The following is a 27,197-nucleotide window of genomic DNA, read 5'->3' as shown; positions in this document are numbered from 1 at the left end:
CTTCCTTATAGTAGAACTCTAATTTTTAGGTGTAGTAGGAATGGTGGAGATAAAATATATCATCATTTGGCAAACACCAAGTAATCATTGTTGCAGGCAAAAATGATCAATGGAATATAAAATTCATAGGCCAAAAGTATGATGAGAAACAGGATATTTGCATAGTCTTAAAGTATCTTCTCCCATGATACTTATAAATTCCAGTTGGAAAAATGGGAAACTTGCAGTGGAGAATCCTGATCACCTTATGTGACCAAAAGTTAGATCAGCAGCAATGAAACATACTGACATCATGTACTCTCTAATATAACACAATAAGAGGGGATGGCATCTCTTCTGTGGTATTCTTGCCAAAAACATATAAGCCAATTCTTATCATAAGAATGCATCAAACAAACCATAACTGGAGGACATTCCACAAAAGTATTGGCCAGGACTCTTGAAAAGTATTAAGTTCCATAAAAATAAGTAAAGACACCTCTAGACTAGGTGAGACTAAGAAAACATGACAATAAAATGCTATGTGGGAGTTTGGATTGGATCCTAGACCCGAAAAAAGACATTAGTAGGGCAACTGGCAAAAATGAAATAAATTCTTTATATCGGTTAATAATATTGTATCAAGGCAAATTTCTGGTTTCCATAATTTTCCTATGGTTTTGTACGATGTTAACATTTGGGGAATTCAGTGTAGTATTTTTGGAGTTTTTTCTATGTCTAGAGTTATTTCAAAATGAAAAGTTACATAAATAGGTATAGTTTCTACCCTAAAGAATTTGGTAGATCTGATAAAATAGTGGCATAAAGAATTATGAAGAATAAATGTACTTGAGGGGTCCCTGGGTAGCTCAATCAGTTATGCATCCAACTTCAGCTCAGGTCATGATCTTGCATTTTGTGAGTTTGAGCCCCGTGTTGGACTTTGTGCGTACAGCTCAGAGACTGGAACCCACCTTGGATTTTGTGTCTCCCTCTCTCTCTGCTCCTCCCCCTCTTGTGTGCCCTTTCTCTCTCTCAAAAATAAATAAACATTAAAAAATTTTTTAAAAAAAGAATACATGTACTTCAACACCAATGGAATACTATATTTAATTAGAAGTACTTTGGGTATTTACCCAAAGAACACAAAAACACTAATTCAAAAAAATATATTCACCCTTATATTTATTGCATTATTATTTACAATAGCCAAGATACAAAAGCAACCCAAGTATCCATCAATAGATGAATGGATAAGAAAGATGTGGTATACACACACACACACACACACACATACACACACACATGCACACACATATACACACACTGGAATATTACTCAGTCATAAAAAAGAATGAGATTTTGCCATTTGTGACAACATGGATGGACTTAGAAGACATTACGTTACGTGAAATGAGTCAGATAGAGAAAGACAAATACCATATGATTTCCTTATATGTGGCATCTCAAAAACAAAACAAAACAAACAAAAAGCAGAAACAGACCCATAAATACGGAGAACATACTGATGGTTGCCAGAGGGAGGGGAGTGGGGGTATGGACAAAATGGGCGAAGGGGAGTGGGAGACAAAGTCTTCCAGTTATGGAATGAGTAAGTCACTGGGATGAAAGGTACAGCATGGGGAATACAGTCAATGGTACTGTAATAGCATTATACGGTGACAGATGATAGCTACACTTGTGATAACCACAGCATAATATATAAAGTTACTGACTATGTTGTACACCTGAAACTAACGTAACACTGTATGTCAACTATGCTTTAATTAAAAAAAATAGTACTGAGGCTTTATTATGTATGTAATGCAATTTTGTTCTGAAATTTAAAATGTCGTAAAATTATGCTGCTGGACTTGATACAGGCTGGAGTTAATCTGGAAAATTGTTTGACATCATTACAAACCTGAAGGCAGAAAAGGTGTGTGTTGATCCATTACAAGGGAAATCGTTAAAACTTAGGAGGAGACAGTATGATTTCATTATTTCAAAGACTCTTCTTCAAATTATACTCATAGAACAGAAATTTTAAAAAATAATAACCTGCAAAACTATGTCTCAGTAAACTATCTTCTTTAGAACTTCTACATAGATCAAAATCAAAAGATGGTTCCTAAGCATCAACTGAGAAGGAAACATTCCAGTATGGACAGATGGACGTTCATCTGCACAGAGTGGAACATTCATTTTGGTGTTTGGCTTGTTAAGTCTCCAAACAGAAATAAACTCTTATTTGAGTAGCCAAATTTCTAGATGTAGTAATAAACATATAGACTCATGAGCAGATGAAAAATTATCTTCAGAGGTGATGTTTACTTTGCTTTTCCATCAGTAGTGGTCAAATTCTGTGAGGGCAATTCTGAATTCATTACCCATTAGAAAGCCTTTGGAGGGGAGAGGTCTGGCAGCACACTTCCCCATGGTGACCTGGTGAAGTCTTCACCTACCTTCCCCCTAGCAAAGGAACCCTGACTACATAGTTAGGCATTAGTAAAATTTACAATTAGCATTAACTGTGTCAAGCACCTCAGCTACCTTCTTTTTTACAACCTATTTTTCCACTTCTTCATAATAGAAAACTACCAGAGGACATATTCTTTACTCTTCCTGAGTAAAATCAATAGACTTATTAGGCACTCAAAAATGGGGGTCATATTATTCTCAGTACGTAAGCAATGCTCTCTTGGTAGCTGAAACAAACCCTGAAGTCTTAACAGCAAGTGACTGTGCCTCTCCACCCCTGACATACAGTTTTAAAAATTATACTCTGGGTCCAACACCAAAGGGGATAAAATTTTTCAAATATATACACAGAACAGATTTCAAAAAAGAATCAAGAACTGAAATTGCAAATATAAACATTTTGATGACTCTTTACATTTACTGCAGCTCAGAACCTTAACTGAACATATGGGCTTCCAAAGTTAGTCATTATTTTAATGAAGAACTTGGCCCTTCATTGGACCTGATTTAAAAACCAGTGAAAGTATGCAAGGTTATCCAAGGACATTAACCATGGTGTTTCTCACTTGAAATAGAAAAATAATAGCAGTGCTGCATAGGCTACCGAAGCCCCATGATCTACATTTGCAAATGCACTGAGTGCTAACACTACTCAGAAAATACCTGCAATTTAGAAAGGAAGAAAAAAGGAGAAAACACTCTTACTTTACCTATCCTAACTGTCAGTAACTAGAATGGGATGGGATACCAGCTGACATCTATCATTTGGTTACTTGTCAAAGTGCATTCATCAGACCTGTCTGGCTCTGCCAGGTAGCTTCCTCCTCCATCACTACTCCAAGTATATCCCGACAAAGCTGGACCCAAGAGAAGACAATCTTCTTCAAGGCCATTGAAGCTGTATCCTTGGCAGAAATCACAAAACTAGCTTCGATGTCTATGTATATAGGCAAACCCAGGGTAGTCATGCCTCTAGTTATCTTTCAGACAGCAAATACTTTTATGTACTGCAATCATTTCATGGGTAATTTTCATTTGAAATTAATTCAGGTAAATTGATATTTCTATACAATTTTGGAATGTATTAGGATTTAATTGTAGAATATTATCTTCATATATTCCATTACAATGGAATCACAGTTGCTTTCAATTACATACCAATGGAAGTCCAGTTAGCTACAAAATAGTTTTTTGCTTTCTCATCCTACTCACATGACTTCTTAACCTAAAGAGAACTGATATTTTTTACCTTCATGTTCAGGACAATACACTAGCTGTTAAGTGGAGTTTTCATACTTATTATCCTTCTTAATATGAATGATAAAAGAAATAAAAGTTTGGCTAGTGTATTTAATAATGTTACATTATCTTGAAAATATGTTACAGAAAATTGAAAATTGGTTACAGAATTTTCATTCTTTCATCTTAAAAATTGTGGCAAAACAATATACTAAATCATCCAAGGACATCAGACAAAATCTTTTTTATTTCAAATATTAAAATCTATTCATTCATTTCATTGATCTAAGTGCTCAACAAGTACCTACAGAGAACTGTAATAGGCACTGCTTTAAGCACTGAAGATCTGCAATGTTCTAGAAAAAAGATCTCTGCTAGTGGGAGCATACATTCCAGTGGAACATAAATAAATCAGTAAGTATGTGGCATAATGTTGGAAAAGTTCTAGAAAGAAAATGAAAGCAAGCATAAAAGCACAGAATAGCACTGCCTAATAGAACTTTCTGCAAAGATGTATCTATGTTGTCCACTAACCACTAACCACTAACCACATGTGACTGATGGGCTCTGAAATTGTGGCCAGAGTGACCAAAGAATTGAATTTTTTCATTTTATGTAATTTCATTAATTTTAATTGTCACATTTGAATAGTGGCTCCCATGTTGGACAGAACAGGGATAGAGAGTAAGGCAGGTACCCACCCATTTAAACAGCACTATCAGGGAAGGGGGTGACCTTTGAGCAGAACCTGAACAAAGGAGGGAGAGTGAGCCAGAATCTGGCCTTTCCCCTCAACAGCAAGCCTAAATTTCGGTGTTACTAAACAAGAATTACTGCAGTGCCATGGCACTTCTTTAAAGGACTATCAATGGCAGTCCTTCAAAATCTCTACTACATGTAGCACTTTAAGATCTGGGTGCATCAGGAAATATTGAGCCATGATTTAATATGTAGGAAAAAACGGTTGGCAACTAACCTATCATTGTAACCCATCCTCTCCAATGAACAACTTTACCTTCTTTAACATATAGGGGCACCTGGGTGGCTCAGTCAGTTAAGCATCCGACTTCAGCTCAGGTCATGGTCTCATGGTTTGTGAGTTTGAGCCCCACATCGGGCTCTGTGCTCACAGCTCGGAGCCTGGAGCCTGCTTTGGATTCTGTGTCTCCCTCTCTCTCTGCCCCTCCACTGCTCACACTCTGTCTCTCTCTCCCTCAAAATAAATAAACATTAAAAAAAAAAGATGTAAACATATAATAAAAACTATCTGACCAATTATACTTCTCTGTTGCCTCAGCTGGCCAGGAAATTCAGCATTAAGTGCTCTAGAGCAATTAACTAAAATATCTTAAGTTTCTGGCATAACTCTCTCCTGTTTTCTCTATACTGTTTTGAGTTTTTGTTGTATATACCCCCATGGTATGGGCTTCTTTTATTTTGATCTACTTCAAATACTTTTGGAGTAGAAAGGATAGGAGTTATAATCCCATCAAATGGTTTAAATAATGTTGAATTACCATTTCTTTGAAATTTAAGCCTTAAAGAAAGCCCATGTTAAAGATTATAGTCTGAGAGTTTAAGAGAACTGAGAGTTCTACTAAGGATTCACTCATTCCGTGGGAAATAATGGGTCCAAAAGATTTCATAAAGTGTGTGCATAACACACACAGGAATAAATGAGCTACACTTGTTAGAAGTGACTGAGAAACATTTCCCAAACGACTTATTCCAGCAGGAAAGTATCTTAGAGGGTATGATCCAATAACAAGGGACGAGATCACTGGAGGTGAGACAACCCAAAAGTACCCAGCTAGGAAAAATCGGTTTCCATGACTCATGGCTCAAAAGTTACTAGGAGTCCTAGGGTATCCTTGACAGTGAGAATCAAGTCGGATCCTTGAAAGGGCACATGTACTCATAAGAGGCAGAAGAGGTCAAGGGCATGGGCTCCTGAGCTAGAGCAACTCTGCCACTTCCTAACTGTAGAGCACTGGACAAGTTACTTAATATCTTAAACCTCAGTTTTCTTATCTCATAGGGTTATTGTTAGGCTTAAAAGAGAAAATCTATGTATCGTTTGGAACAGTTCTTGGTACAAATACAGTAAATGCTCAAAAATTACTGGCTACTATCAGGAGGAAGAAAACGTGCTTTGGAATCAAATACATTTGGGTTTAAATAAGCCTCTTCTGAAATGTCTGGCAAGGTTTTGAATTTCTATGTCTCAGTCCTCACATGTACATAAATGAGAATAATACCATCTACCTTAAAAGTAAAAACAGACTGGCCCTCAAAGGTAAGGGTATCAGAGAAGAGGTATAAAACCCATACAAAATACCTTGCACACAGTAAAGGCTTACTAAACACCGTCTGCCCCTGCCTCTCACCTCCCCTTTGGAAGTCTCAGGTCTGGTGTGAGGTTCTCTGCGAACTTGTGCATGACTCAGGGGGCTGTTCTTCTCTCCGTCGATCACAGCTCCCTGTGCATTTCTGAAACCCTAAACCTCTTACCGGAAAGGGAGTTCTGATGTACGCTTTTTCTTATTAAGCCATTCAAAATGTAAAAACAAACAAACAAGCAAAAAAACAACAGAAATGTCTCAAGGCCTAGGCTCTAAAGTTTACTTTAGCAAAGAATTCAGCTTTATCTTCCTTCAGTGAGAACTTGCAACTCTTCCTTAACTTTCCCTATCTTTTCTGACTTTTAACCTAACTCCTATCTCATTGTAAATTCCATCCATCTTGGAAAAACAAGATATCTATGATAACTTGAGTTATTGTCTCTGATATTTCCAAGTGTAATACCTAACAGCCTATCATTCACATATATATTTATTTAAAGCCTAGATTTTTTTTGTATTCTTGATGGTTTATAATTGGCACCTTCTGTCTTGGTAAACAAACCCCCTTTTATTTTTTTTTAAGTTTATTTATTTATTTGGGGGGGCGGGGCAGGGGCAGGGCAGAGAGAGGAGAGACAGGATCCCAAGCAGGCTGTGCACTGTCAGCACACAGCCTGAGGTGGGGCTCAAACCCATGAACCATGAGATTATGACCTGAGCCGAAATCAAGAGTCAGACGCTTAACCAACTGAGCCACCCAGGTGCCCCAGAACTATTCAGGCAGCCTTTTAAAACCATTCAGACTTTTCTTTTCTTTTTTTTTTTTTTAACATTTATTCATTTTTGAGAGATAGAGTGTGAGTGGGAGAGGGGCAGAGACAGAGGGAGGCACAGAATCCAAAACAGGCTCCAGGCTCTGAGCTGTCAGCACAGAGCCCGACATGGCGCTCCAACTGACAAAGTGTGAGATCATAACCTGAGCCGAAGTCGGACACTCAACCGACTGAGCCACTCAGGAGCCCCAGTTCAGAGATTTTTCTAAATGTTGTTGTTATATATTGAACATACACAAAGAAAATTTATAACAAAATATAAGCACAAAAAATAACATCAAAATTAATTTCTGTAGTTTAAAAAAAAGACCATGATTTGTTAGTCTCAAAAGTTTCTATTTGCTCTATCTCCCACATTGCACCCCAACGCCCCCCAAGTAAACACTATTCTGTATTTACCATTTCCTTTTTTGTAGTTTACCATATATGTATGTATTTGTAAATAATATATTGTTCAATATTGCTTGTTTTTGAAGTCCTACAATGGAATCATTCCATATGCATTCTTTTGTAATTTGTTTTTTTAACTCGTTTACATTCCTACAATATAATTTTGATTGGTATAGCTGTAATTCATCTTTTTTCATTGCTATATTCTACTGAATAACAAATATATAAATATATACCTCATTAAAATTTTTTTTGAATGTTTATTTTTGAAGGAGAGAGAGACAGAGCATGAGCAGGGGAGGAGCAGAGAGAAATGGAGACACAGAATCCAAAGTGGGCTCCAGGTTCTGAGCTGTCAGCACAGAGACCCATGCGGGGCTTGAACTCATGAACCGCGAGATCATGACCAGAGCCGAAGTCAGACATTTAACTGACTGAGCCACCTAGGTGCCCAATTACCTCATTTTAATAATCTATTCTCCTGACAATGGATAATTGGATTGCTTCTAGTTTTTTGATATAAACAATGTAGCTCTGGATATTCTTCTGCCTATCTCCTAGGCTAATACTTCTCAAAATACATGTGGTAAGGAACAGTTTTATTTCCAATCTTTGGTGGACTAATGCTTTTGTAAAATGCAATAAAAATAAATTACTATAAGCATACACCGACCATATGACCTAACTGTTCCATTCCTAGGTATTTATTTACCCAAAATAAATGAAAGCATGTGTCCACATAAAGATTTGTACATAAATATTTATAGCAACTTTTTAAAAAAATTTTTTTCAATATTTATTTTTGAGAGAGACGGAGACAGAATGCGAGTGGGTTAGGGGCAGAGTGAGAGGGAGACACAGAATCTGAAGCAGGCTCCAGGCTCCAAACTGTCAGCACAGAGCCCAACGCAGGGCTCGAACTCATGAGTTGTGAAATCATGACCTGAGCTGAAGTTGGATGTTCAACCAACAGAGCCACCCAGGCACCCCTACAGCAACTTTATTTGTAATATACAAAATGAGAAACAACTCAAATGTCCACCGATAGGTGAACAAATAAACAAATATGGTAGAGTCATACAATGGAACATTACTCGGCAATGAAAAGGAATGAACGTTGATACATGCAACGTATGCAAAATAATCATGCTGAGTACAAGAACCCAGACAAAACAAGAGTGTATACTGTCAGATTCCATTTACATGACATTCTAGAGAATGTAAAAGAATCAGTAGTGACAGAAAGCAGATGAATGGTTGCTCTGAGATGGGGTAGGGGGTGTTGAGGAAGGGGTGTGGAGGGGCAAAAGGGAGAGATTATCAAGGGGCATGAAAATATTTTAAGGACTGATAGATATGTTCATTATTTTGGTTGTGGTAATGGTTTAATAAATGCATGCATATGTCAAAATTGAACAAACTGTTCACTTTAAATACGTGCAGTTTGTTGCAAGTCAATTACACCTTAACAAAGCTGGACAAACATAAATTGCTAAAAATGTGAGAAGAAAAATACAAAATATAGGCCTCAATTCTTTTTAAGACTATTTTTTTAAGAGTACTTTTAGGTACACATCAAAATTGAGAGGAAGGTTATGGAGATTTCCCATTATTCCTTGTCCCTACACATGCATAGCCTTCCCCACCAGAGAGGCACATTTGTTACAATCAACGAACCTACATTGACACATCATTATCATTCAAAGTCCATACTTTACATTAGGATGCACTCTTGGTGTTGTACTTTGTATAGATTTAGAAAAATGTATAATGACATGTAACCACCTTCATCATACCAAACAGTTTCACAGCCCTAAAAATTCTGTGTCCTGCCTACTCATCCCCACTAGCTCCTGGCAACCACTGATCTTTCCACTATCTCCATTGTGGTTTTGCCAATGTCATATAGTTGGAATCACACGTATGTATTTAGCTTCTCAGATTGGCTTCTTTCATTTAGCAATATGTATATAAGTTTCCTCCATGTCTTTTCATGGCTTGATAGCTCGTTTCTTTTTAGCACTGAATAAGATTCCATTGTTTAGAGGGACTACCTTTTATTTATTCATTCATCTACTGATGGACATCTTTGTTGCTTTCAAGTTTTGGCAACTATTGGGACACCTGGGTGGCTCAGTCAGTTAAGCGTCCGACTTCAGCTCAGGTCATGATCTCACAGTTTGTGGGTTCAAGCCCCATGTCGGGCTCTGTGCTGACAGCTCAGAGCCTGCAGCCTGTTTCAGATTCTGTCTCTGGCTCTCTCTGTTTCTTTGTGCTGTCTCTCTGTCTCTAAAATAAACAAACATTAAAATTTTTTTTTTTTTAAGTTTTGGCAACTATGAACAAAGCTGCTGTAAACATCCATGTACAGGCTTTTTTTGGATATGTTTTCATATCCATATTCCTTTGGATAGATGTCAAGGACCGTGATCACTAGATCATATGGCAAGAGTATGTTTAGTTTTATAGGAAACCCCCAAATTGTCTTCCAAAGTGGCTGCATCATTTTTCATTTGCACCAGCAATGCATGGGGGTTCACAGTGCTCCACATCCTCACCAGCATTCACTTAACCAATTTTTTTATTAATAAATGTAAGAGACATAAAATTGTATTTCAATAAACTTAACCAGAACAAACATAACGTAGGAGTAAAAGAGGATTACAAAAGGATTATAAAAACTGTACCTCACTGAAAGTGTGATTAATATAAACTATATTTATCTTGGTACAGACCTGCAGGAAATAATTTGCAAACACTGCTGGTCCCCAGATATACTTTGAATAGCATTGTCCTAAATCATAAGTGCAAAAGTTTCTCTATAATGGTACCGCCCTAGTGGCCTATTAGAATCACCTGTAAAGTTCTTGAAAACAGACACACAGACTCCATCTCCAAATATTCTGAGTTAACTGATTTGGGATAGAGATTCCTAAGCATTCATGGTTTAAGGCACACCTGGTGTCTCAATAATGTTTTCATGGCACCCCAGGACAAAAGAACTACTGAACAACTCTTTCCTAAATAAGTATTTATGTCCTAACAATGTAGTAGGTGTTTGAAAAACTAACGTATGTACAGCACGTGAGCCAAGGCTCCTGGAGCCAGTGTGGTACACCAGGGGTTGGAAAAAATGCGCTAGGCAAAGAACTTGCAAGATCAGGACTGAAATACATTAATGTGGGTTATTTAGCCACAATGGAGATCATGGAGTCTGGCAAGATGGCTTCTCCCAAGAGCACGCTGAAAGATGCACAGATGATGGCACAAATCCTGAAGATATGGGCATTACAGAATATAAGCCAAGAGTTATAAATCAGATGGAGCTTGCCTTCCGATATGTGACCACAATTCTAGATGAAGCAAAAATTTATTGAAGGCATGCTAAGAAAGCTACTGTTGATGCAAACGATGTGTGATTTGCAACCCAATGTAATGTTGATCGGTCTTTTACCTCCCCTCTCCCAAGAGATTTTTCTATTAGATGTTGCAAGGCAAAGAAATCAAACTCCTTTGCCAGTAACCAAGCCATATTCAGGTCCCAGGTTGGCACCTGAGAGATACTGGTTCACTGCTCCAAACTATAGACTTCAGTCTTTATTTTTAAAAAAAAAGGATGGGGCGCCTGGGTGGCGCAGTCGGTTAAGCGTCCGACTTCAGCCAGGTCACGATCTCGCGGTCCGGGAGTTCGAGCCCCGCGTCAGGCTCTGGGCTGATGGCTCAGAGCCTGGAGCCTGTTTCCGATTCTGTGTCTCCCTCTCTCTCTGCCCCTCCCCCGTTCATGCTCTCTCTCTGTCCCAAAAATAAATAAACGTTGAAAAAAAAAATTTAAAAAAAAAGGCATCTACTTCTGTGAGAAGAATAACAGTTCCACAGTTAAGTATTGGTTCAGTTACTAGCAGACCACGATGTAGTAGACTAGTAGACCCACACTTGGCATGCCAAACCCACAAACCCACACTGTGTCAACTAAATTCGGGACTCCAATGTTCCTCACAGAGCAAAGGTTTACAGTCTTGGGCTGCCCACTGCACAGTCCCGAGCTGATAAAGCATCAATTTCTGCAACATTCACAGTTCAGAACATTCTGGTTAATCCATCATTAATTGGGTCCAAAAACATCCTTATTACCATTAAAATGGTGTCATCATAAAGTACTGCTAATGAATCATCAAATGCGCTGAAAAGAAAATGAGAAGATGATGATGATAATGACGATGATGACAACGACAATGACGACTATGATAATTTGTAATCTGGCCTTGATGCTTTAACACTTATACTTGGTCTTGAATCCACTGTACTGAGATTAAACATGTATGTTCGGTGTCTTCGAGTTGTGTTGTAAAAAACGTAAATGGTATTTAATGAGTAAATACAGTTATCCTTTCTGATCGAGATGTTGCATTTTCTTTAAAAGGATTAGTAATGGTTTTTCATCAGCCTTTAAGTGTAAAAAATAAAGTTGTCACACTGAATAGATACTTCTCCAAAGGAGACATCCAGATGGCAAAGCAACACATGAAAAAGTGCTCAACATCACTCATCATCAGGGAAATACAAATCAAAACCACAATGAGATACCACCTTACACCTGTCAGAATGGCTAACATCAACAACTCAGGCAACAACACATGTTGGCGAGGATGCGGAGAAAGAGGATCTCTTTTGCATTGTTGGTGGGAATGCAAGCTGGTGCAGCCACTCTGGAAAACAGGATGGAGGTTCCTCAAAAATCCAAAAATAGAACTACCCTACGACCCAGCAATTGCACTGCTAGGTATTTATCCAAGGGATACAGGTGTGCTGTTTTGAAGGGACGCATGCACCCCAGTGTTTACAGCAGCACTATTGACAATAACCAAAGTATGGAAAGAGCCCAAATGTCTACTGATGGATGAATGGATAAAGAACATGTGGTATATATATATACAATGGAGTATAATTCGGCAATCAAAAAGAATGAAATCTTGCCATTTGCAACTATGTGGACAGAGCTAGAGGGTAGTATGCTAAGCAAAATCAGTCAGTCAGAGAAAGACAAATGTCATATGACTTCACTCATAGGAGGATTTTAAGACACAGAACGGATGAACACAAGGGAAGGGAAGTAAAAATAATATAAAAACAGGGAGGGGGACAAAACATAAGAGACTCTTAAATGTAGAGAACAACAGAGGGTTGCTGGAGGGGTTGTGGGAGGGGAGGATGGGCTAAACGGGTAAGGGGCTTACGGAATCTACTCCTGAAATCATTGTTGCACCATGTGCTAACTAACATGGATGTAAATTATAAAAGACAAATAAATTACAGAAAGTAAAAAAATAAAAAATAAAAAAAATAAAGTTGTCATTCATAAAAAAAATCTAATGTATGCAAATTTAAAGAAAAAATAATATTCTAATGTCATTCTTAAATAACCATAATTATTTACTAATGAGATGTGTGTATCCACTGGGCACTGCACAACTTCTCAAACCTGGAATCAGATTGGACCCTGTCACCCTCATTTCCTGTTACACATTGATTTTCGCATGGCATCTGCTTTTTATTAGCAACCACTGAAAACCCAGCTTTGCAAAATATTGTGCTAAAAAGAAAAAGAAGAATGTAGCCCAATCTGATATTGAAACTGTGAACTGAACTATCTGGAGCTAGTAGCTCACACAGTGTCAACAGAGGCCAAGTATCACTGTATTGCCCTCAAACAAATATATGTGAATATCCCTTGGTCCTCTGTGGGGCTGCCACAGTGCCCCTGGGCACCCTGGGCACACAGTTTGGTATCCACAGGTCTGGGGTAAGTCCTCGCCTAAGTATTTCTGACACACTCATTTTGAGATTTTAACGTAAGGAAGGGTTGAGGACCACGGGTCTGGGGTGCGGGCCAGGAGCTGAATGGCCAGGTTGCAGATCACACACAGCTCTGCTCTCCCCAGCAGGGCTGCAGGGGACTCCAATGCTGGACCAACTCACACTGCCACCAGCAGTGACCGAGAGTTCCTAATGCCCAACATCCTTACTGTTTACTTTAAGACTTTAAAGTTTTTACCACCTTGGGGAGGGTAAAATAGTACCACCTAGTGGTTTAATTTGCATTTCCATGATTACAAATGAGATTATGCATTTTCATATTTTTATTAACCATTCACCTTTCCATTTCTGTGTAGTTTCTACTCAAGGCTTTTTTTTTCATTTTTCAACTCAAGGCTTTTTTTTTCATTTTTCAACAGAGTGTTTCCCCCCGCCCCCGCCTTTACTAATTTGTCAGTTATATGCATGGCAAATATCTTCCCCCAGTATTTATGGTTTGTCTTTTCACACATTTTACAGTGTCTTTTCAAAACATAAGGTCTCATTTTCTAAAGGACAGGTTCCTGTTCCCTTACTATTTGTTACTAATAAGTATGGCAAATATTTTCTGGTTTGTTGCTCTCCCCGCCGCTCCAATCTTTTAGTGATGTCTTTTGATGAAGTAATGTCCTTAGTTTTAGGTCCAGTGACTAATCCCTTGCTCTCTGGCCAGGACTTTTGTGTCTCATTTAAGATCCTTCCCTTCTTCAAGGTCATAAGGCTATTCTGTGTTTTCTTCCAAAAGTTCAAAAGTTTTGCCTTTTACATTTAAGTCCCTTAATCTACATGAAATTGATTTTTGTGTGTGGAATGAAGTACAGATCTATTTTAATCATTTTCTATATAAATAATCAATATCCCTAGCACAATGTAATGAATTGCCCCTCCTTTCCTGCTGATATCAAGTGCCAAGTCCATCATAAATCATATTGACAGAAGTGTGCCTGTCTCTAGACTATCCCATAATGCGCCACAGATGTTAAGGTACTGAAGTGAGGGGCAGTTCCCCTGAGAAAGAAGGGGTAACTTGTATCATCTAAACCTTATTCATTGTTATTTAAGCTTTGAACTATCTGCATCAAACAGAATGTGAGTACTGATGGCAATCTATTAAATGAAAATGTCATACTTTGTAGGAAAGGAGCAAATCCATATTGATTTTGAAATTTAGCCAGTGAATATATAAAACCTTTATATAAGTAATACATGTAATTACTGAGGAAAATATAGATAAACCCAAAAAGTAGAAAAAGAAAAAAGTTACACCTTTCCTCTCCCACCCCCAAAACTTAGGGAAGTTCAGGACCTCCAAATCTTGCCCATTGTTCCCCACTGGGCCCCTTGAAGTCTTTAACACATGTTTTACTCATCAGGGTGTGGGCCTCAAGCTAAGATCTGGTCTTCTACCCTGGTGAACTTGGTTCAACCAAAAGGACTCCATCTGGCCAGGCTGGTGATCACCCATGCTTCCTCTTCCTTAGCTTTCCCTGGGTTCTAAGTGTTTTTTTTTTCTGTTGTTGGCAGGGTGATTTATGTCATAAGAAATCTTGGGGTCAAAAGGGTTAGGCAACCACTGTCCCTTAGTTGATGTATATAGTCAGTCTTATTTCTGATGGTTCACTTCAGCCTCCTTTGCCTGGGTTAAAAGCTAGTCTCTTATTACTATAGCTATCCACAGTCTCAAGCAAATTACAGAGGCTTTAAGAATCAGCATAAGGAAAAACATACATGCTCAGCAATCAATCTCTTTTAAGACTGCTTGCTTAGCAGAATATGTCTGTCCAGGAGCAAAACTCAAATGCACACATTTTATGAGTACTACAACCAGAAAAAAAAACACCAACTCTTCAATCTTTAAATAGATTCTGTTTTCTGAACAAAATATGTATAAAATACAGGTAGAATTTTTTTCTGGATTTTATCCATTGAGCGTCTTTGTCTATTAAGATGTAGATAAAAGGAACTTAACTTCTTAGTCATCATAAGTTATATTCTGGGTCTCCAAGTAGAAAAATAATAAATTTTACATTCCTTTTCCCAACTAAAAATCAAACCAATATTCAGTAAAAAAACAATTTCTTTTTGCTAACTTTCCCTCCCTTCCCTTTTTCCCTTTCTGCCATCCTTTCTTCCTTCCAACATTCATTCAGAACCTGTGCATTTAGGTACCAAATTGCTGGAATATCAAGGCCTCGTTAAAACTTAGGAAAACTGGTGGTTTTATTTATATGCAGGTTTTGTATAAAAACAAGTCTAGTGCTTTGAAGGACAACTTGTAGAGCCATTGAGGTGATTCAGCTCAAGAAAGTGAACAGAAATCAGCTCAGGCAGAGTGACTACCACAATCGCCCTAGATAAGAGGGATCCCCCAGGAGATCATTCTAGTTCCAGAGTCAGAAAAGGAAAACCTTGTTTCATTCAGGAAAAAGATTATCTCACACTCTATTCTCAGAGAAGAAATACTGTAGGCTTTTTGGAAAGCCTAAAGAAGAAAGTAATGAGGAAATATTCCTGGTTTTGCAGCTATTAGCAAAAATAAAAAAGCAGTATTAACATGGAGTTATCAACGTGGCCTAGATTTTCTTAACACTCAGTTGTGACTGAGATATGAGACTACATTGAGTGACTTTTATTACGAATCAAATAAGAAAAGAAAAATGTTTCTTGGATATATTGTTTCTTTTCCTCTGTATGTGGACCCTCATGTTCTTATTGGTTAACAAAATATATGAACCAAATGTTTTGAGGGTGTCTTCTTGCCTTCATGTAAAGTAACCTGATCTTTTACTTGAATGTTTAAAAACCACCTCAGCCTAAAACATTACTTAAAATAAATAATGGTATTATTATTGACTATTTTGAATAGTAGGTTCAGTAATCTGCCAAAGTCACCAGCTGGACAACGGGACAGCCAGGATTAAAAGCCCAGTGGCCTGACTCCAGAGCCTGGGCATCAAGTACTCTGTACGATGCAGAGCAGAACTGCAGCAGATCAGAAAATGAAAAACCTGATAAAAAGCATTACTAAGATAATACGAGACTTTTGTTCTGAACTTATAGGAAGTTAGGAAATACAAAAGTAATTTAGGCAAAGATTAGGCTAAAACAAAGTGAAACTGGGGTGCCTGCGTGGCTCAGTCAGTTGAGCATCAGACTCTGGGTCTCAGCTCAGGTCTTGATCTCAGGATTCTGAGTTCCATCCTCATGTTGGGCTCCACGCTAGCATGAAGTCTACTTTAAAAAATAAAAATAGGGGCGCCTGGGTGGCTCAGTTGGTTAAGTGTCCGACTTCAGCTCATGATCTCGCAGTTCGTGAGTTCGAGCCCCCATGTTGGGCTCTGTGCTGACAGCTCAGAGCCTAGAGCCTGCTTCAGATTCTGTGTCTCCCTCTCTTTCTGCCCCTCCCCCACTCATACATACTCTCTCTCTCTCTCTCTCTCTCTCTCTCTCAAAAATAAACATTAAAAACAATTTTAATTAAAAACACAAATAAAAATAAAAATAAACCAAAGTGAAACTGTCATCCAGCTACCCCCACCCTAGTTTGCTGTTGTGGAAGGGACTGTGAGTTATCTAAACAATATCTACCCTCTCTCTCCTTCATAAGAAATGTTGATGTTATTTGGGGTATACTGCCCTAGCTTAAAGACTGCTTTTCCTAACTTCTTGACTTCTACAGGAGTTCAAGGAAATGTAAGCAGAAGCCAAGTAGATAGAAGCTAGGGAAGCTCCTTCAAAGGGGGCTTATTCAGTTGACAGATGTGCACTTTTGCCATTTCATTTTCTTCAACTTGGAATACAGACATGATGGCTGGAGTGCTAAGAGCATCTTGTGACTATAAGCAGACTTTTGGCATGTAAGCCAGCACTAAGGAGAGCAGGAAGAAGGTGGGAAGAAGCCTGGGCTCTTTGTGACCACAGGATTGCCAAACTAGTGCTAAACTATTTAGTTTTGGGCCTCTTTTATGTTTAAGCCACTCCTACTTGAGTTTTCTGTAAAATGTAGCCAAATTGTAAGTGATATAGTCTCTTAGATATTTTTTTTTCATATTTTTAAATGTTTACTTATTTTGAGAAAGAGAGAAAGAGAGCACAAGCACAGGAGAGGGGCAGAGAGAGAGGTTGAAAGAGAGAATCCCAAGCAGCTCTGTGCTGTGAGGGCAGAGCCCAATATGGGGCTCGATCTCATGAACTTAGGATCATGACCTGAGCCAAAATTAAGAGTTGGACACTTAACTGACTGAGCCCCCAGGTACCCCATATACTGTCTTATATAATTTTTTAACTTTTAATTATCCTCAATACTTTCCAAAAATTTACAAGAACTATTAATACATTCTATTCTAGCAGCACCGGGGTGGCTCAGTCAGTTAAACGTTCAACTTTGGCTCAGGTCATGATCTCACAGTTTTTAAGCACCACATCAGGTTCTCTGCTGCCAGCACAGAGCCTGCTTCAGATCCTCTGTCCCCTTCCCTCTCTGCCTTCCCCGGCTTGCACTCTCTCTCTTTCAAAAATAAACATTAAAAAAACATTTAAAAATAAACAAATTTTATTCTAATTCACAATAACCTCCTTTCCGCCTCACATTTATTCTTCTCTGCAGTTCATTCCTACTAGTCTTATATTCATCTCTTTGTGAATTCATAGCATACTCTTAATAGAAAACAGTGGAACATCAGTAAAGGTGGAAATGAACAGTAAATGAAAAGTCAACAGCCGTGATATAAAAGGGGAAAAAAGATATTGAGAAATTAAAGGTAAGAAATTTGTCTAGGATCACCAGTCCAGTAATTGATGAAACCAGAGCCCAGACCTAAAGTCTCCTTTATGATGTTGGTCTTAAAGGGAAACACTGATAGTGAACAGGCAAGAAGGAAGTGGAAAAAGCTTCCAGTTGAGGGTGACTGGTTTCACAAAAAGCCTTGAGGGAGAAGGAAGGAGGTAGATGGTACTTACTTACAGACCATCAGAAGCCATGAGAGTGAGGGGGCATTTTAAGAAAAACAGACCTTGGTGCGGTACTAAGCAGGGGAGGAGTAAAATCATGAAATAAGGAGGCTAGAGGTGCCTCTCAACCACCAGCATGGGGAAGATGAGGGTGGGGAAACAGACTAACAAGCAGGGTATTCAGACTGGCCTGTCAAAGCGCACAGGTGCAGGTTTTATTACCAAGTCATGCAACATTCACCCCTGACCCCAACCCTGGCTATGAAGAATGTTCAGGCTCCTCATTATTTTTTTTTCAGTATTTTTAGAGCATTTATAACATACATGTTACTCCTATAATCATTCTCCTCTCAAAAATTTATCAAAATGTCTATAGAACTTTAAGGATATTTGGTCCTCTCCCCAAACTCATCATTATACATAAGGACTGGGAAAAAAATATATGATGCATGCTTATTACTCAGAGGTTTGTGTTAGACAAGCAGTCATAGCCAGTTGATAAGGTGAAGGCTAGGAACAGCCATAATACCTAGGACTTGGAGATCTACAAATCCTAACCGTGTGCCGGGTGAAGATTCTTTCCTGTCTTACTTACGGCTACTCTGTACCTTTTCATCATAAAAGCGTCCCAACCAATGTGTAACAAGTTACCTGGAGACATCCAGACTTCAGAAGGCTAATTCTATTTCTTGAGGAATATAGTCATAAACTTCAAAACTATACATACTAATTGGCTGTCAAGGAAGCTGTCTCCAGCCCTCTATATGTAACATCCTTGGCAAAGTCCTTAAATTCCTTAGTCAGTAAGAAAACAAGACTTTTCGGTTTCTTCCATCGGGCCTGATTGTAATAATATGATAACCACAAGTAGATTCCTCTCTTCAAACCAAAACTAATATGAATTTTTCTCCCACAGCCCAAACATTTCCACTCCAATTACAATCTGCATCAGTGCCTTTAACTTTAAGGAGAAATGAGGGGCATCTGGCTGGCTCGGCCAGTGGATGGTACAACTCTTAATCTCAGGGTTGTGAGTTTGAGCCCCACATTGGGTGTATTGATCTTACATTGGGTGTATTGATCTTAAAAATAAAATCTTAAAAAAAAACTTTAGGGAGAAATGAGAGGAATGGAATTTGAGATGCAGACATTAAAGATATAAGTAGGGACGCCTGGGTGGCTCAGTTGGGTTAAGCATCCGACTTTGGCTCAGGTCATGATCTCACAGTCTGTGAGTTCAAGCCCCGCGTTGGGCTCTGTGCTGACAGCTCACAGCCTGGAGCCTGCTTCAGAGTATGTATTTCGCCCTCTCTCTGCCCCTCCCCTGCTCATGCTCTATGTCTGTCTCTCGATAATAAATAAATGTAAAAAAAAATTTTTTTTTAAGATATAAGTAAAATCTCAGGAAGGAAAAGATGCTTTGTTTTTAATGACTGATGGCTTTTCCTAAGATAAGTAAGGGTGGCTGGAAAACTTCTAATGCCTAATTATATGCAGTTGGCCTGCCAGATGTTATTTAACCATTAGCCCATCTCATGCTTCCCTCCAATTCACCTTATGCCACATCCCCAATTCAACATTATCCAGTATCCACAGGGCCAGGGTGGGGAGAAGGGGAAGAGGAGTTCAGGAAGGGAAAGAGAATGTAACAGGTAGCCAACCAGGATGAGGCTCAGGAAAGGTAAGGCTGTCTGCTTTGCACATTATTTGGCCATTTCTTTCAACTGAAAACCAAGGTATCCTTTTTAGTACACACCAAATGATCCCACAACAAAATGGCTATGTCAGAACAACAAAATGTAATGTCACAGGCTCTTCTCAGGGTTATTCCTTCTTAAAGACACATTCTAAGTTCCAACTCCATATCTTCAACAACCTGCTTTCAGATCCATGTTTCAATTTCCTAAGGTAAAACTATGACTCTAAGGACAAAACTTTTTCTACCACATTTCGTGAGGAAATAAAAAGTATAAATCTGAAAATACCTTGATTCAGTCTTGGTTAAAATTAAAGAGAGAACACATGAGTAATGAAGGTACTGAGTGAGAAATTTTGAGAAAAATAACTTTGATAGAAGTTATTTAAGAATTCGGAAATGATTGGGGTGCCTGGGTGGCTCAGTCAGTTAAGCATCCAACTTTGGCACAGGTCATGATATCACAGTTCATGCATTCGAGCCCCCCATCAGGCTCTGTGCTGACAGCTCAGAGCCTGGAGCCTGCTTCAGATTCTGTCCCTCCCTCACTCTCACTCTGTCTCTCTCTCTCAAAGATAAATAAAGATTAAAAAATTTAAAAAAAAGAATTCAGGAAGGATCAAAAATATGACAAGTTGAGAAGTAGTTTCATTTGGGAGTCTTAAGAGCACACTGAACAAAGAATACTCAAACAACAGGCACAAATTTCTGCTTTCAGTTTAAATTTGCACATGCTCTGCCTCTTGTCAAACTAATAAGTAGTTCTTAAATGTTGGGTAAGTAATGTCAGGGAACCTCTGTAGTATGTTATTTCAAACTATAAAGAGTTGGGGCACTTGGCTGACTTAGTAGAGCATGAGAATCTTGATCTCAGGGTTGTGAGTTCAAGCCCTACATTGGGCAAAGAGCTTACTTAACTAAAAAAAGATGCAAACTATAAGGGCTTTAACCTTGAACCTTAAAACTATGTTATGTTTGTTATACAAAACTGAATTTCTTAGAATGTATTTTATAAACAAATTGTTGTTTACATAAAGATGTAAACTTTGTTTGACAGAGAAAATTGATTTTGCTCACCTGCCTTGTTATAATTAACCCAATGTCTATGTTCTCACTATCCATGTTATATATAATTAACCTCAGCAATATACAAACTATGTAGAATCTCATGCTAGTCAAGAAAAATACCTAGACTCACATACTAAGATATTTTTCTCCAAATTAGATAGCATTTACAGCAGATTCACTTTCAAGACCCCAAAGCATAATGTCATTGTTCTCCATACTTGTCAAACTGTTTGCCCAGATGAACAGTATATCGTTCTATTAAGAGAGCTGTTTGCCCAGATGAGCAAAGTGTTTGTCCTGATAAATTGATTTGCAAGAATTTTCTAAAGCAAACAGTGAAGTTATTTATTAAATTACTGTCTAATCTTCCTGAGCAAGATAATTTCCTGGAGCAAAGAGTTAAGTCATGTTGACACGGGTGGGCTCAGTTCTAATATGCCCCATTCCATGTGTAAATAACAAATGGTTAGGGGCTCCAGGGTGGCTCAGTCCAACCTGGTTGAGAGTCCAACCTTGATTTTAGCTCAGGTCATAATCCCAGAGTCATGGAATCGAGCCCCACGTCAGGCTCCATGCTAAGCGTGGGACCTGCTTAAGATTCTCTCTCTGTCTCTGTCTCTCTGTTTCTGTTTCTCTCTCTCTGCCTTTTTCTCCCACTTGAGCATGCTTTCCCCCCTCTCTCTAATAGTAAATAAATAACAAATGGTTAAGGAGAAAAAACATGATTGAAATAGAGGGAAGTTCAACCATAGAATTTTAGAATTTGGTGAGGAGTCTAAGCTCATACGTTCACTGTAGAAGACATTGAGACCCAGAGAATTTAGATAACATACCTAAGTTCATATAGCAAGTTAGAGTGTGGACAACAGAATATAGATATTTGCTCTGAATCCAATACTATTTCCATTACATGACTCAGCTCCTGCTTTGAAATGGACATTTAAACATAGAGAAATGTAGATCGTTTTTCATGATAGCTGTAAATGGTTCCTGGGATCACAAGCATCTCTACAAATGTAATACAGAGATTCAGGCAAAGGCACAGCATTTGCAAAGTTATCAACTCAACACATCTTACATACTTCACAGTGAAAAAATTTTTTAAACTTAAGACTGTGAAGTCTTACTCATTTTAAATTTATTTTATGGCAGTAAAGATTACACTTATACTTTGGCAAAAATGTCCATTTCACCATTTGTTCTTCTGCACTATATTTGGAACCTATTAACATGGGCCCTCATGTCAACTCGTACTAGTAAAGAACTCTGACTCGTGCTCCAATGTCAAAACTGTCCCCAATGAAACACTGTATAAAAATGTGATTAATTTTTGCTCTTCATTTTTATAAGTCTCAGTCATTCAGTAAGTGTCTAATTTAAATTTTTTTTTCAACATTTATTTATTTTTTGGGACAGAGAGAGACAGAGCATGAACGGGGGAGGGGCAGAGAGAGAGGGAGACACAGAATCGGAAACAGGCTCCAGGCTCTGAGCCATCAGCCCAGAGCCCGACGCGGGGCTCGAACTCACAGACCGCGAGATCGTGACCTGGCTGAAGTTGGACGCTTAACAGACTGCGCCACCCAGGCGCCCCAGTAAGTGTCTAATTTAGACAACACATTGGTTTTATGCTTAATGGATGAAATAGTGGAAAGATTTATAATACATCAAAAAGCCAAAAAGCTTCCTACTGTTTAAAGCTCTGTGGTCCAATATGGGAGCCATTGGCCCCATGTGGACACTTACATTTACATTAATTACAATTAAATAAAATCTGGAGGTGCCTAGGTGGCTCAGTCAGTTAAGCATCCAATGTTTGATTTTGGCTCAGGTCATGATCTCAAGATTCATGGGATTGAGCCTCATGTCAGGCTCTGCACTGACAGCATGGAGCCTGCTGTCTCTCTCTACTACTCTTTCTGCCCCTCCCCGCACATGCTTGCACATACTCTCTCTCTCTAATAAACTTTAAAAAAATTAAATAAAATCTAAAATTCAATTCTTTAGTCACATATTCAGATTTCTACAGTAGAAATCTATGCAGGGGCACCTGGGTGGCTCAGTCGTTTAAGTGTCCGACTTCAGCTCAAGTCATGATTCTCATGGTTTGTGAGCTTGAGCCCCACATCGGGCTCTGTGCTGATAGCTCAGAGCCTAGAGCCTGCTACAGATTCTCTGTTTCCCTCTCTATGCACCTCCCCCACTCATGCTCTGTCTCTCAAAAATAAATATTTAAAAAAAAGAGGAGCGCCTGGGTGGCTCAGTCTTAAGTGTCCAACTTGGCTCAGGTCATGATAGCATGGTTCTTGAGTTCGAGCCCCATGTCAGGCTCTGTGCTGACAGCTCAGAGCCTGGAGACTGCTTTGAATTCTGTCTTCCTCTCTCTCTGTCCCTCCCCCACTCACCTCTATCTCTCTCCTTCTCAAAATTATATACAAATTTAAAAAAATTTTAATAGGGGCGCCTGGGTGGCGCAGTCGGTTAAGCGTCCGACTTCAGCCAGGTCACGATCTCGCGGTCCGTGAGTTCGAGCCCCGCGTCAGACTCTGGGCTGATGGCTTGGAGCCTGTTTCTGATTCTGTGTCTCCCTCTCTCTCTGCCCCTGCCCCGTCCATGCTCTGTCTCTCTCTGTCCCAAAAATAAATAAATGTTGAAAAAAAATTTTTAATAAATAAAAAAGAAATCCATGCATACTTTCAGCAATTTTGGAAGTATGTCTTATTTGGCCACTCTATTACAGAATGTACATAATCCTAGTAAATGAGTATCATTAAATAAACCATAAAGCAAGGTTTTATTAGTCAGGATAGGGTAACACAGGAATAAGCAACCACGAAATCTTAGTGTCATAAGACAACAAAGGTTCATTTGTTCTATCCCATAGTTCAAAGTAGATGTTTCTGGTCAGGTGGTTCTCTTGGCTACATCCCCTTGGAACTGTGATTTAGAGAAGTAGGCTCCCCTGAATTCACCTCAACAATAATGAGAGGAGGGGGGATTTTACTAGATGTTTGGGAGCTAGGTCTGGAAGTGCCACACAACACTTCTCTCCATAATACCCTGGCCATAAGTAGTCTTCTGGTCCCACATAGATGCAAAGGGGTTGAGACAGGCTATTTTCCTATAAATCCCAGAAGAAATGAAATGATGGGTTGAGTACAGATGGCTGCCTTTGCATGAAAAGTCAGTCAACATTCAGACCTCATCACACACACAGACGAATCTCAAGATTTTATAAGGAGATGGTATCGCTATTCAAAACTATTGGTGGCCCCACAAGGAAGGACTATACACCCCTGCCACACTGACGCCAGACTTGGCTGCATGACCTGCGGTGCGCCTCTGTGCACACCCCAGAGCAGCCATGTGACTTGGTTTGTAAAGTGTGTGGCATGACATGTGCCACTTTCAAGCAGAAGCTTTAAGATCCACTGTAGGTTTTCACTGTGGGATTTTTCCCCCTCTGCTAAATGATAAGCAAAGTCTCAGAGCAGCCAGGGCTGCTCCCGTGGCTCATGTCTCAGAATGGCAACGACATGGAATAAGTCTTAGTTACCTATAACAGATGTAGAGCGTGAGGGACAAATCTCTGGCAAGCCCCTGAAACTTTGAGGGTGGTTTGTTACCACAGCATAACTTAGCTTCAGTGACTACTAAAGTATCAAAACCATAGCACTGGATGCGGCTCTTTAGAAGCATTATAAATTACAGGGCACCTGGGTGGCTCAGTCGGTTAAGCGTCCCACTTCGGCTCAGGTCATGATCTCAGGTTTGTGAGTTTGAGCCCCACATCGGGCCCTGTGCTGACAACTTGGAGCCTGGAGCCTGGAGCCTGCTTTGGATTCTGTGTCTCCCTCTCTCTCTGACCCTCCTCTGCTCACACTCTCTCTCGCTCTCTCAAAAGTAAATAAACATTAAAAAAAAAAGCATTATAAATTAAGAATAGCAATTCCTTGGTTTGTGATTAATAATAAAACATTCTTGTGACTAGCAGAGAATATGACAAAAGCAATAATTTAAATTAGGTATGACCTTTACTTTGGCCTTTTTTACTTGTCATATTCCTTCCCAGGTCCTGGGGAACGGACTCTACCAGTGGCTTAGAGACGTGAAGTCCCTGCTTCCCTGCCAGGTAGTGAAGGCTATGGAAGGGGCGAGGCGCCTGGGGGGTAGTTCTGCTCCTCTGTTCTCTGGCACTATTAGTTCAGGCACATGCAAAGATAAAAACACCTCCATCCGGACAGAGCTTAAATATAAAACCATGTTTGTAACAACTAACAAATAAACTTCTGGAATTCAACAAATCATATTGAAAAATACAAATTGGTTCTGCCAGAATTAGCTGATAAGAACAAAGCTGACATTCTAATATATAACTCTATCGATATAACTTAACTAACTTGACCTAACTGTTCTTTTAAACCACAAAACACATCTCATGAAGAAAATTTAGATTTCATAAACTGCACATAACAATGAAAATCAAGAAAGCAAAAGTTATAAAAATTGAACTTTCTAATTCATTTACCTGTTTTCCAAAGTTTCAGGTAAAAAGGAATCCTCTGCAAAAGGATTCCTGTTATCCTCCTTTTTTTTCTGAAGTCTAAGTTCCTTTGATGCTATTTTAAGCAACTTCTCATGAGGTCCTCACCTAGGATGGAAAACAATCATCTGCCATATAACATTTTAGTCTTAGTCAATTACTGACTATTCAAGGCCATACAGTAGCAAGGAATCAGTATGCCAAGAAACCAAATCAATAAATGTTTTCTCCTTGCAAGGCACTGCATTAGATACCAACTCAACTTAAACACTTCACAGTTACTTAAAATGTCCTCTTTCTTCAACAGTCCTGATTATGATCATCAACACTGCTCTTTTTTTTTTAAAGATTTTAAGTTATCTCTACACCCAACATGGGGCTCAAACCCACAACCTCAAAATTGAGAGTCACATCCTCCACCAACTGAGCCAGCCAGGTGCCCCAAGATGCTAAACCATCATATCTCATCTTTCAGCATGTCATAATCCTTTCCTGTTTAAGTAAGCTCTACACCCAATGTGGGGCTTGAACTCACAACCCTGAGATCAAGAGTCACATGCTCTACCAACTGAGCCAGCCAGGCACCACCAATACTGCTCTTTTAAAACTAACAGCAAGATGGCTTAACAGCCTGTAAAATTATGAAAAAATAAGAAATTAACACACATTTTTCCAACCCATTGGATAAATAAAGCACTGTGAATGATATCACCAAATTTCACGATAAATCATAACACTTTTAACTCTCCGTCCTTTCCAACCCTTTTTCTCAAAACAACTTTTAAAACTCTTATGAATAGGAATACTACAAATCTCCTTATGTCAGTAAACATTTTCTATACACAGTGGCAGACAGTGTGAGACTGCAGAGAGCCTTGTCCTTGGAAATGAATCATCTACTCAAAACAGTAATTCATATATACGAAAAAATTAGGAAACTACAACAGACACGAGATATAATTGCCTGTACCACAGGAAGTCAAGTTTTTCTCCTTTCCATAAAATCAAAAAGATGCATGGAGATATTTACCACCACCTTTCTGAACTTGATTGACAATGAGCAGTTTTCTGTCCTATATTGGTATTCTTTAAGTTCTCCTTTATTTGGAATAGAATAAATTTAAGTAAATCTAACAAGCATACACTGGCAGTTTATCATTTGTAGCAGCTAATTAAAAACAGATGCAACATTAGTCTTAGTAAACAGAATACATCTTTGAGCAATTACCATCACAATTCTGTCAGAACCAGGGTCTTACAGTGCAGACAAATCAGCAGATATTTCCTCTGCAATCTGCTGTGCAGGAATTTCAAAGTTCTGCTATTGCTTTTACTAAATTGATGAAGTACATACAGACATAAAGAGAAAAATATAATTGCACTCAAATTACATAGGCCAGTATTTTGCTGTTAGAATGATAACAAGTAAATTCCAATTATAAACAGTAGTTACTGAAAAAAAAAAACTGAATTATGTTCCAAAATCCAGTGAGTGAAAAATTATGTTTTCTGATAGAATCATTAGTTTATGTGAACTTGAAATGGGCAAAAATATAATATTTCATAAGATAATACGTAAGTGCATAAGATAACCAACAAGCTGTCTTACTGCATTTATATGCACAAAATAAAAGGCTCCTGATAGTAACTTCTAAGGATTTCAAATATTAATCAGAGAAAAAAATCAAATCTAAAAATGATTTTCATTTTATAGCCAGAATTACTATACACCATGGCATTCAATATGACAAATTAGTAGAGTGGAACTTTTTTATAAACACGTATTTAGTTCTTTTATGTTTCTTTCCAAGTACAAAAATATA

General features: G+C 38.6%; 1 protein-coding gene and 1 pseudogene across 3 annotated transcripts in view; one reads left to right on the top strand and one right to left on the bottom strand.

Moving 5' to 3' along the window:
• BICD1 (BICD cargo adaptor 1) overlaps positions 1-27,197 on the bottom strand; it is a 246,732-nt gene that overhangs the window by 138,735 nt on the left and 80,800 nt on the right. The window lies entirely within an intron of this gene.
• LOC122472933 lies at positions 9,560-11,773 on the top strand (annotated as a pseudogene).

Source organism: Prionailurus bengalensis, chromosome B4 (genome assembly GCF_016509475.1).
Source record: "Prionailurus bengalensis isolate Pbe53 chromosome B4, Fcat_Pben_1.1_paternal_pri, whole genome shotgun sequence".
NCBI lineage: Eukaryota > Metazoa > Chordata > Mammalia > Carnivora > Felidae > Prionailurus > Prionailurus bengalensis.
Note: the sequence above shows the minus strand (reverse complement) of the source record. Positions and strands in the feature narration are given on the sequence as shown.